This window comes from Mytilus galloprovincialis, chromosome 14 (assembly GCF_965363235.1).
Source record: "Mytilus galloprovincialis chromosome 14, xbMytGall1.hap1.1, whole genome shotgun sequence".
In the NCBI taxonomy this organism is placed as follows: Eukaryota; Metazoa; Mollusca; class Bivalvia; order Mytilida; family Mytilidae; genus Mytilus; species Mytilus galloprovincialis.
Window position 1 is genome coordinate 34100600 of NC_134851.1, and position 12203 is coordinate 34112802.

Genomic DNA, 12203 nt, shown 5'->3' on the forward strand with positions numbered 1-12203 from the left:
TTCTTGATTTTCCTTGTTTTACGTTAATTTTTAGTATATATATTAAACAGTCTCTGAAAACACCGCAAAGAAACACAAAACACTCATGTATTTAGGATATTAAATGTCGGTACTATCCAAACAATTGCCAACTGTCTTTAGATGAGGTAAATATGTAGTTTTATTGACTTTTGAAAAACTGAATATCAGTTCAAAAGTCTATTAAACCACATATTTACCGAAACAAAAGACAGTAGTTGTTTTATAATCCATATTCCCAGAGAAATGTATTTAATGGCAATTATTTACCAAAACCAATTGTAACGTTGTAACGTAATTGTTTACCAAAATTTTGCACGTAAAAACACGCGACATTTTGGGCGGTGAATATACTCTTTCAGCAGGTGAATATGCTTATTTATTCAAAATCCCATTCATATACAAAAACCTTCTAAAATTTTATTAATATGGAATAAATGTATTTATTATATATAATCACGAGAAGGAAAAGGAGTCATAAATTTTTCGTCGCTGGAGATTTATATTCTCTTTGCCGAAGTGGAGAAGAATATTTGTATATTATTTTAATAGCAGACTGCGGTAAATATCACTGATTACATAGCAACAGTGGAAAAGTTGGGTTTTTTTAAGTGATCCTGCAATGAGGTGGTTCTTATCTCTTGTTATTCGTCGATTTCAATATTACAGTTAAATACCGTTTCAATCTTTTACTGGGTAAATGTATGCAATTTTAAAAGAGAGTCAAGAGAACTTATCAAGCCTAACAAGAACATACAAACAAAATCAAACACGAAACTTAACACAGCTAATCTTAACAAGTTAAAGAGGTTATAGACATGATCATGATATATGAGAAAATGAAACCACGTCCTTATAACAAAATACAAAAATATGAATAGAACTCTTAGGAAAGGGGAGTTTAAATACGTAGCTGATCTTACAGTATGAGTATATTCTACGAAGCCTTTAATAAAACAGTATATGATTCCGAAAGTTATATTTAAAAAATGATTAAGGTAAAAAGTTATAACAGAAACTAATTTATAGAACATCTAGTATTTATAGTAAATTACACTGAAAGTTCCAAAATACTGAAAGATTTTATTAAAGAAAAATGATGCACAATAGATTTTGATATCAAAAGTTACGTTTTGTACAGCAAGTACCGTACTGAAAACAATGATTATTACTTACTTGTCGCTCAGGCAGTAATCTAAATGCGCATTTAATAATCTTATCAAGTTATGAATTATAGAAAACAAATACACGTTCTTCTATTTAAACAAAAGAAAAAAGTTATTTGTCTGTCTTTCTAAATTTTCTAAATTCACATAATTATGTACTTCCCCGTTCTTGATCAGACACTTTTTTTATCTCTTGTTATTACGTTCCTTAAATTTCATAAATAGCTATACAAATCGAGGTTTTTTGAAAACGCCTTTATTATATTTACTTTCACTTTTACATCTAGACTAATTATTATCAATTTTTGCAACGTTTTCAAGTTCTCTTATTCAACTTGAGCGGCGGTAAATATATGGATTTTTTTTATCGTTGAAGGATCACATAATATAATATTGACGAAAAAGATCTAAATAAAAATATAGTTGTCTACGCCTCTTTTAATTTCCGATCTCCTCACATTAAATTACCATCAATAATGTATTACGTGATTACAGGTTTTTATACAATAGTTTACAGCGTAATATGTTACACCATTTTACGTCAGTCCTTGCGTCCCTTCTCCAATTATCCACATGTCTTACAATAACTCAAAATCGAATTAACCGATTTGCATTAAAATTTAAAGAATTGTTGATATCTGTTGAGGTGAGCTGCTATTCGATTTTTATACAGTTTAGACTTTACGTTTCCAAGTTAAAGGGTATAATTCATTTTTAAAAAGGGGGAATTTTTCCATTTTTCAGACAATCAATCAACAGTACTTTAATTAACATGATTAAGCTGGTTTCAAGTAACTTTGATGAATTATTTATATCTATTGAATTGTGCTGGTTTTCGATTTATATAAATTTCAGGTTTTACATTTCCGATTTATTGGGTTTTATTCATTTAAAAAGTGGAATTTTCCTGTTGTCGGACAATAACTCAACATTGCTTTCAGCAGTTTTTATGAATCATTGTTGTCTATACTTCATTTCTATTGAGGTAATCTCACTTTAGCTCTATTATAAATTTATGATTCGACATTTAGGAGTTCTGGAATGTTATTCTATGAAAAAGAGACGGGTTTACCATGTCCTCAGAGCGCAGCTGTTAATTTACTTGTGTGTTACTAAAAACATTTTAAGGGCAAATTGAAATTTTGGGATATTTGTCAAACCTTTTATACACATATACAGTGGAGATCAGTTCTAACCTCTCATAAATTCTGTCAGAATCTGTCAGGAGAACTGTTCTAGAACAGTATGTAGAACTGTCAGCCTGACACCTTTTAGTCAGTTCTAGGTTAGAACTGTTCTAGCTAGAACTGATTTGGTCAGTTCTACCTAGAACTGATTTTGGACAGTTCTAGCTAGAATTGATCCTGACAGTTTTACCCTAGAACAGTTTTAGACAGTTCTAGCTAGAACTGACCAAATCTTGTTAGAATTGATTTCAAATTCTACGGCCAGAATTAATTTATAAATTCTACGGCTAAAATTGATTTATAAATTCTACGGCTAGAATTGATTTATAAGTTTTAAGAAATATTTGTCTTAATATAAAGGCTTCGGCAAAATAGCGATTAATATTATACAGAGTTTTGCTTTTTTGCCGGTTTTATTTCAGATTTATAATCGGCAAGAGAACATGTTTAACCCCGCCATATTCTGCCAGAGACATATATACCCATATATGTCTCTGATTCTGCATGTATGTGCCTGTTCCAAGTCAGGAGCCTGTAATTCAGTGATTTTCTTTTGTTGATGTGCAACATAAAATATTTGTTTTTCTTTCATTTTTTGTACATAAATTAGGCCTTTAATTAGTATTATGGGGGGGGGGGGGGGGGTATTTGAATTGTTTTACATTTGTTATTCTGGGAGTCAGGATGACTCGTTATCACATAACAAAATTATCTGACCTCATTAACCAAATGTAATATCTGTTTACGAGAAGTTTTCAAACCTCGGACGGACCTGTTTAACAAAAATCCTTTGACCACATCAATCTAAACTGATATTATTTGCTCTTTCTTTCTGCAAATCTATATAGCTGTACACGGTACTTTAGTTTTAATTTTAGGTCAAGAGGGACTGTACTATACAAGTTACAGCAATATTGGAAAACAATTTTGTTCGCATTAATTTATAGTGCCAGCATGCAGGGGCATTTTAAAAAGGGGGGGTCCAACTATATTTTCCCATTCAAATGCATTGATCGTCAAAAAAAGGGGGTTCCAACTCCTGAACAAAGAAGAAATCGAAAGTTGTTATAAATTCTTAGGAAACAGCAATCGGCACCGCCCTTTTTTTTTGGCCGATCAAGGCATTTGAATGGGAGCATATAGTTGGAACCCCCCTTTACTCTGGGTTGGGAACCCCCCCCCCCTCTTTAAAATGGCTGGTTCCGCCACTGTAAATAGCTATATAACGTAGTTAGATCTCTGCTGTATTTTGTTGATTGGTACTTGCTCGATTAATTTTCGTATTGTAAACTGGAAATTTCTACTTTCCAGGATTATCCAGTAACTTAACCATATATATTACTCTAAACTTCACAGTTTAAATATTTATCAAATATATTTATTGTTAACCGGCGGTAACCGGAACACACCTTAATCGCGATTTAAACTTCACCCACAAACTAAGAAAATAATGTCACTCACTATTTCAAATCGTTGTAGAATAATTAATTTTGGGCCGATTTTCATTTTTTATGCATCAGTCGATTTGTTTAAATCAGTTGTTCACGAATAAAGGTCTACCGACATGATTGAAATAAGTAAAGGTGTTTTCCGACAGGTAATATTGTTAAGCTGTCTCGATTAAAACCACGTGATTGATAAGAAGTATCTCTGGTCAATTTATGACCTCGGCATCGCAGATAGTCACAAAAGAAATTAACGACAGTGTACTAATTAGACAGTTTCCATATCTTTTCTTCAGGGCTACCCGGGTTATAAATAAATGCTAATTGATCGTTGTAGTTCCTGTCAATATAATACTTCCATGCTCAGACTGACAGTAACATGTAATCATGAAACAAAATTATTTGTCTGCATCAATCAAAACTGACCATATTTGACAGCATCAACCAAAACTTACCATATTTGACCGCATCACCCAAAACTGACCATATTTGACCGCATCAACCAAAACTGACCATATTTGACCGCATCAACCAAAAACTGACCATATTTGACCGCATCAACCAAAACTGACCATATTTGCTCTTTTTTATGTATCTCTTATAGTCGCATAGTAAATCTTGTAAAATCATGAAAATACAAATGATAGAAATATTTGAACACAATGCTACCTAATTTCATTTGCATTAATTTAGAATGCCAGCATGTCCTCTTTTTATTCAAAATATTGCATCATAAACAAATATCAGTAGTTTTCATACCTCAGACTGACTGGTATAACAAAATAATTTGTCCGCATCAACCAAAACTGACCATATTTGCACTTTATTATGTACATGATGTCAATGTTAATAGCCGCAAAGTAAATCACCTATATTTTTATATCAGGATGGATTGTTTAATATAAATGAAAGCAATATTGGAAAATAAAATTATGCTCACATCAGTTTATAGTGCCAGCATGTCCTCTTTTTCATCAAAATTTTGAATCGTAAACTAATTTCAGTAGTTTTGATATCTCAGACTGACTCATGAATATAACAAAATTATTTGTCCGCATCAACCAAAACTGACCATATTTGACAGCATCAACCAAAACTGACCATATGTGACACCATCAACCAAAACTGACCATAATTACACTTTGTTATGTAAATCTTAATATATATATAGCCGCATACTAAATCATTTATAGTAATACATATTACGATGGATTGTATAATTCAAATGACAGCAATATCAATGAATATTGGAACACATTGGCTACAAAAAAAATTCCACATCAATTTAGAATATCAGCAAGTCATTCAAGTCCTTTTTTTATTCAAAATATTGATTTGTAAACAAATTTCAGTGGTTTCAATATATCAGACTGAGTGAAAGTTGTTTTAACAAAATTATTTGCCCGCATCAACCAAAACTGAACTTATTTACACTTTATCATGTAAATATACATGTATATGGCCTCATTGTAAACATGGTAAACCATATTATTTCTATGTGAGGACGGATCGTATGATAAAAATGACACCAACTTTGAAACACGATACACCTTATCGCTAATCCTGGCTGACCCGGCCTCTTGAACTTTTGAAGCAAACAACAATGACTTTTCCATTGTGGCGTTATATATTTTGTTTTATGACGTCAAAATTTTACGGGAACCTGTGTGATATTCAGTCATGACTGATTCTTATACTTTATTTTAAAAATAAAATAAAAAGTACATGTATGGGAAGTTCTCTTCTTGGAATAGTATACTGTTAATATAATTTGAAGAAGGCAAAGAAAAATGCATGATTTTGTTTGTAGCCGAACGTCCAGGGGCAAATGTTTCAATCATGTTCAGATCTAGTATATTTTTCTGAGTTGCAGACTCCCAGATATCATTTATAATCGTTATGGATAAGTCTGGCTAAATTGACGAGATGGTGCAAATGTATATATAGTTTTTATTTACGTTGTACAACACTTTTTTCATTAAGATCCCATAATTCATCCACTGTACAATTTTCGTTTGAACATTTGTCAAAACAGAATCTTAAATGAATGTAAATCCAAGGCAAACAAGGTAAATTACGATTAAAATTCCATGAATTAAATGTAGAGTTTTATTAAGAATTCGAAGAGACTGTTAAAAACGGGGAACGAAGAAACGTAAACAATGATGTTTCCGTATGCAATCTTATAAAAATATTTCTCCGATGAGTTGGATAACCTTCTATTCACTTCGATATTTGTACATGTAACGTAATAAAAGTCATTTGATCAGTAAAAAATATAGAAAAGCTGCTATTTGATATATAGCATAGTAATTGGAAGTGATTTATTTCTTCTAAATTCTAAAGTGCTCTTACTGCAGTGACGTCATTTAGAATTGTTATACATGTGCAGTCCTGACTGATTTAGTCAGTTCTGCTGACAGTTCTACGGTTAGAAGTGATTTGGACAGTTCTACCCTAGAACTGATCCTGACAGTTCTACCTAGAACTGATCCTGACAGTTCTACCTAGAACTGATTTAGTCAGTTCTACCTAGAACTGATTCTGACAGTTCTACTTAGAACAGTTCTAGGGTAGAACTGTTCTAGGTAGAACTGTTCTAGGACAGGTTAGAACAGTTCTATGACAGAATATTCTGACAGTTCTAATGAGAGGTTAGAAGTGATCTCCACTGTAGGTTATAGAACATATGCTAAAATGAAGTTATGATTATGAGTTAGTTGATGGATGTATTTTATTAACAGTTTTATAATCTTGAAGTTCTGATCATTATCACTGTTGCCAGTTTTTATCAAGCCATTTACCTTTTTAGTATAACAGATTTATTTTGGACATAATCTTTCATTTAAGAGCAACTATTTTTATCATGAGAAATTTGGAAGTTTTATTTATCATATTTGTAGATCTTGTTATATTCATCAGTATACAGTATCTGTCTTTCTATCATAATTTTAAAGAAAAAAGACTCACAAAAAACAGCTATAATTGGTACAAAACGTAATTTAATGAAATAGTTCCGTTCAGAAATCGTATAAAAAAAAGAAAATGCAAATAAATCATATTTTTGGTATATGTATAATTACAACTACATATATTGTAGTAACATGAGTAATTTATAAAAGTTTGTATATATAAACAAGCATTACTATGTGGTGAATCAGTATCATTAAGATATACTTGATATACGGTAACGACAAATCATCAAAAGATACCAAAGGTAAATAAATAAAGTTATCAGACCATTAAATTAAAAGGAAAAGTGTACAGAAAACATTACGGAATTAAGTCAACCGTCACATCTCTGATTAGCAAAATACTTAGCGTATGTTAAGAAAGTGCACAAAATCAAATCTAAATCATTAAAAATGAGACATTGCCAAATTACACATGAAAATTTTCTAATACAAATAAATCAACTTCAATTTTTTTTATCAATCACTCTTAATGGTTTGTCAAAAATATACTACTTCAGCCTACCTTAATGGTGTTGCAGGTTCCCTTACTGGCATAATGCATTTCCCCATTTTGTACACCTCTCAGCCTGACAAAAATTGGGGTTTTTAATATACGAAAGGAATTGTTCCATCTTGGTTTACAGGATTTGTGGTATTCATGTAAGGATGATATCATTCAAGGCTATGGTAATTATCAAACAAGGGTTTGATGTTACTTTAGATAGTCCATCGAAATGATTTTTGTAAAGATATATGATATCACATTTTTCTTTGCAGACATATTTATGTAAACTAATGACCACAGTTTACAAAAAAATGTATTGTTAAATCTAGATTGCCATCACATAATCTTCCTATAGAAAAGGGACGATATTCAAATGTAGAAATTGATAATATTGAGGATGAAATGCATTTTAATCTATCATATCTTTAATATTCAAATTTGCGAGAATGTTTGATATTATTGGCGTTATGTTTATAAACTATTATCATTATTAAGCACTACTAGTGTAAAAGAGTTTTGCAACTTAGGAAAATGTATATTTATAAATCTGAAGCTCAGAAATTACTGTTTTAAATTAAGTTGATTTGTAATTGAGTTGTTACATATATTTCCTATTTGGAAAATATTTATATGTATTTATATTTGGGTGCATTTTTTTTTTATTTCAATTATTTTCAAGGATTATTTTTTTAGGTGTATTTAATGCTTCTGTCCGTTTTGTCATGATCGTGTGCTTTTTAATATATATTTAACATTTATTAACTATACATGTACCTATATGTTGTAAAACATTTGGTTAATAAAGAATTGAAATTGAAATTGAATAAAGTTAATTGACCTATGAATGATGAGTGGTAAAAAATTGAAAACACCACGTTTAATAATTATATGCATCCGAAGCGCTTTGCTGGATTTACCTTCATCAGGAACGCTCAAAGCCAAACATTTGAAATCTGAAAGATGAAAAGTACCGAAACCGTTGAAGATTTATATAACAAAAATACCCTAAAATAAATAGTCAAATTAAGTACTTGGATGAGAAATAAGAAATTACAGCTGACAATGTTGACCAAAAATCCATCGTGAATGCGAAAAGACAAGTTCACTATGAATTCCTATAATTTCTTCACGGTAAGATTCTTACTCTTTGTTTAATCGAACAATTAAAACCATTTAATAAAAGTGTTATAAGCTGGCTTTTTTCTGTTATAGATTCGTGGTTAGCTGTATTTGGATCCGAGACGCAAACACTTTCTCAAAGACTGTTCTTGAATGAAGTTGCCTTAGTTGGTTACTAAAAGTATCAATATATGGACATTTTCATATTGACCCGTTGCCTCGAGGCCATTACAACCATCCTTGGCCATTATTAATACATGTACCTCGGGCACGTTACAGGGCCAATATGAAAAAGTCCATACATAAATACTATAGTATAAAAACAATGTGAGGTCAGTTTTATAAGAATGTAATTTTTAGCTCACCTGGCCCGAAGGTCCAAGTGAGCTTTTCTCATAACTTGGCGTCCGACGTCCTGCATCGTCCGTCGTCATCCGTCGTCGTAAACTTTTACAAAAATCTTCTCCTCTGAAACTAATGGGCCAAATTTAACCAAACTTGGCCACAATCATCATTGGGGTATCTAGTTTTAAAAATGTGTCCGATGACCCGGCCAACCAGCCAAGATGGCCGTCATAGCTAAAAATAGAACATAGGGGTAAAATGCAGTTTTTGGCTTATATCTCAAAAACCAAAGCATTTAGAACAAATCTGATAAAATGTTTATCAGGTCAAGATCTATCTGCTCTTAAATTTTCAGATGAATCGGAGAACCCGTGGTTGGATTGCTACCTCTAAATTGGTAATTTTAAGGAAATTTCGCCGTTTTTGGTTATTATATAGTATAGATAGAGAAAAACTGTAAAAAGCAATAATGTTCAGCCAAGTAAGATCTGCAAAGAAGTCATCATGATTAAAATAGTCAGTTGACCCCTGAAGGAGTTATTTCCCTTTATAGTCATTTTTTACCAATTTTTCATAAATTTATGTAATCCTTCCCAAAAATCTTCTCCTCTTAAACTACTTGGCCAAATGTAACCAAACTTGGTCAAACTCATCATTAGATTATCTAGTTTTAAAAAATGCGTAGGGTGACTCAGCCAACCAACCAAGATGGCTGCCATGGCTAAAAATAGAACATAGGGGTAAAATGTAGATTTAGGCTTTTAACTCTGAAACTAAAGCATCTAGAGCAAATCTGACACGAGGTTAATTTGTTTATCAGGTCAATATCTATCTGCTCTCAAATTTTCAGATGAATCGGAGAACCCGTGGTTGGGTTGCTGCCTCTAAATTGGTAATTTTAAGGAAATTTCGCCGTTTTTGGTTATTATCTTGAATATTATTATAGATAGAGATAAACTGTAAACAGCAATAATGTTCAGCCAAGTAAGATCTACAAATAAATCAAGTCAACATGGCCAAAATGGTCAGTTGACCCCTTAAGGAGTTATTTCCCTTTATAGTCAATTTTTAACAATTTTTCATTAATTTTGTAAATTTTTGTAAATTTTTACAAAATATTTTCCTCTGTAACGAAAGGGCCAAGTTCATTATATATAGAGAAAATTGTAAGAACCAAGAATGTTCAGTAAAGTAAGATCTACAAACACATCACCATCACCAAAACACAATTTTGTCATGAATCTATCTGTGTCCTTTGTTTAATATGCACATAGACCAAGGTGAGCGACACAGGCTCTTAAGAGCCTCTAGTTTTTGTACTCGAGGAAAAACTTGGGAAGGGCTCAGTAGAACCTTGCCCTTTCCAAGTTTCTCAGCATCATACAAAAAATCTTTAAATTTTTCTGACATTGACCTTATATTGTATATATACTAGTCAGTGGCTGATCCAGATATTTTCATAAAATGATGAGAAAAATTCTACACTAAATTTCGAAGATGAGAATTATGATTTCAAATATCTGCAAAGACATTCAAAATGTTATGCAGACGATCTTCAAGTTTAAACTGTTAAGTTTTAATATTGATTTCTGATTTTTTGGATAACCGATTTTTAATTAACAAAAACTAAATAAAATAGTCTCGGATTTACCTTAAATCAATGGTTTTGATTAACAAAATGCTGTAAATATTAGACCAACTGCGGCGTTTTATTTTTTATCATCTTATTTTATCGTTTTATTTTTTATCATCACTCCCTATTCAATACCCCCCCCCCCCCCCCCATACACACACACCCTGCTTTGTCATTCAATTTATATGTGAGATATCTTAATTCTGAGTAAAGTACATTCCACATGTATGTGCAAATGTCCGAAAATAATTTCTAAATAATATAAGATTCTTACCTCTTTTTATCAACTAAAATCGTGCTGTAGATACTTGTATTTTCTATGCTGTCAAGTGATCTTATACATGTCATATCCTCATTCATAAATAGATATTTCGTTTTTATTTGACACGAATGGGTTCAAATAGATGATAAGTTCATTCTAGCTTAAAGTTCAATAAAGGGGGTTGATCAGTCCCAAAAATTGCTCCAATTTCTAACCTGATTTTTCAAATAAATTTAAAAAAACATTTAAAGGTTGATTAGATAGGTCGTTGTTGTGGGTTTTTTTTTCGTGTTTTTTTTTAATTAACATGTGCGCATTCATTTTAGAAAAGCTAGCATGTTCGAGAGCATAACGTTTCCGCGCGTTTTGGGGATCATTTTTTTCTCCCATAAGAATTGTATGTGTAAAGTTATTTAAAGGAAGAGAATGTCAACATTGAACATGTTGAAAGTGAAACAAAGGAAGCTCATTTGATTGACTGATTCGATCCACAAATAAACATTCTATACAGGTAAAAACGATGATAAACATTTATTTTTTATCTGTAATATGAAATTAAATAGATCAGAATAATTCAACAGCACGTGTTTGCTTGGTCTATTTATATCTATATTTATGTTTACATCGCTTATGTGGTCATCAGATGACTATAGAGGTCAACTCGATAAATAATTAGATGGCGTCTAGACTCAAATACACACGAAACGAAGCTACGTATTTTCATGATGTGCCTTGTTTATTGTTTTATTTGAACTGTTAATAGTTTAGATACATGTTTTACATTGTTATAAATCAAATATGAGAATTTGATTAGTATCGATGAACATGAATTTGACACCTAGTGTCCCTTTAACTAAAATTATGTATTGTTCATATAGAGTTGTTTTTTAAATGTATAGAGTGATCATGATAAATCCCGTAATAGCTTGAGGCATACATGTACATGTAATTCTATGAGGATTTGAAAGAGTGAATAGTGTTTCACTGAACAGTGATCGCTTATAAGCTAGTAAATCATTTTTATTGATTTTTTAAGGTGTGTCAATGCACAAACATGGAGTTTCGTTCGTCTGAAAGCAATTGTCTTCAGATTTTGTTGGCACATACCGACAGGCAAAGTCATGTACTAATCTGTACTTTTACATTTTTAGCATCTTTATCTGTATATATATTTTTAGGATTAAGTGCTTGTAAACAATAATGAAACGGACTTATCCTACTCGATATCCAAATTCAGGTTAACGGAAGGGGTACTTGTATTCGTCAACAATTGATTGAATTAGTAAATAGATGAATCTTTATATGTAGTTACCCGAATTAACCTGATTTCATCAAACTTTGTTCTGAAATTTTGACAATTTTTAGCTGAAACGAGACAATCTTAGCCATCGGTAGATATGGAAGATGACATTATTCTGGAAAATCCTTTTAATACAACCTTTATATATACAGATTTTATAGTTCTGTCGAATTTATGTTACACGTGGCAATCTCAGCCCTCCGTAGATATCTATGATGACATTATTCTTAAAAATCTTTTTAATACAACCTTAACATATATAGAGTCTA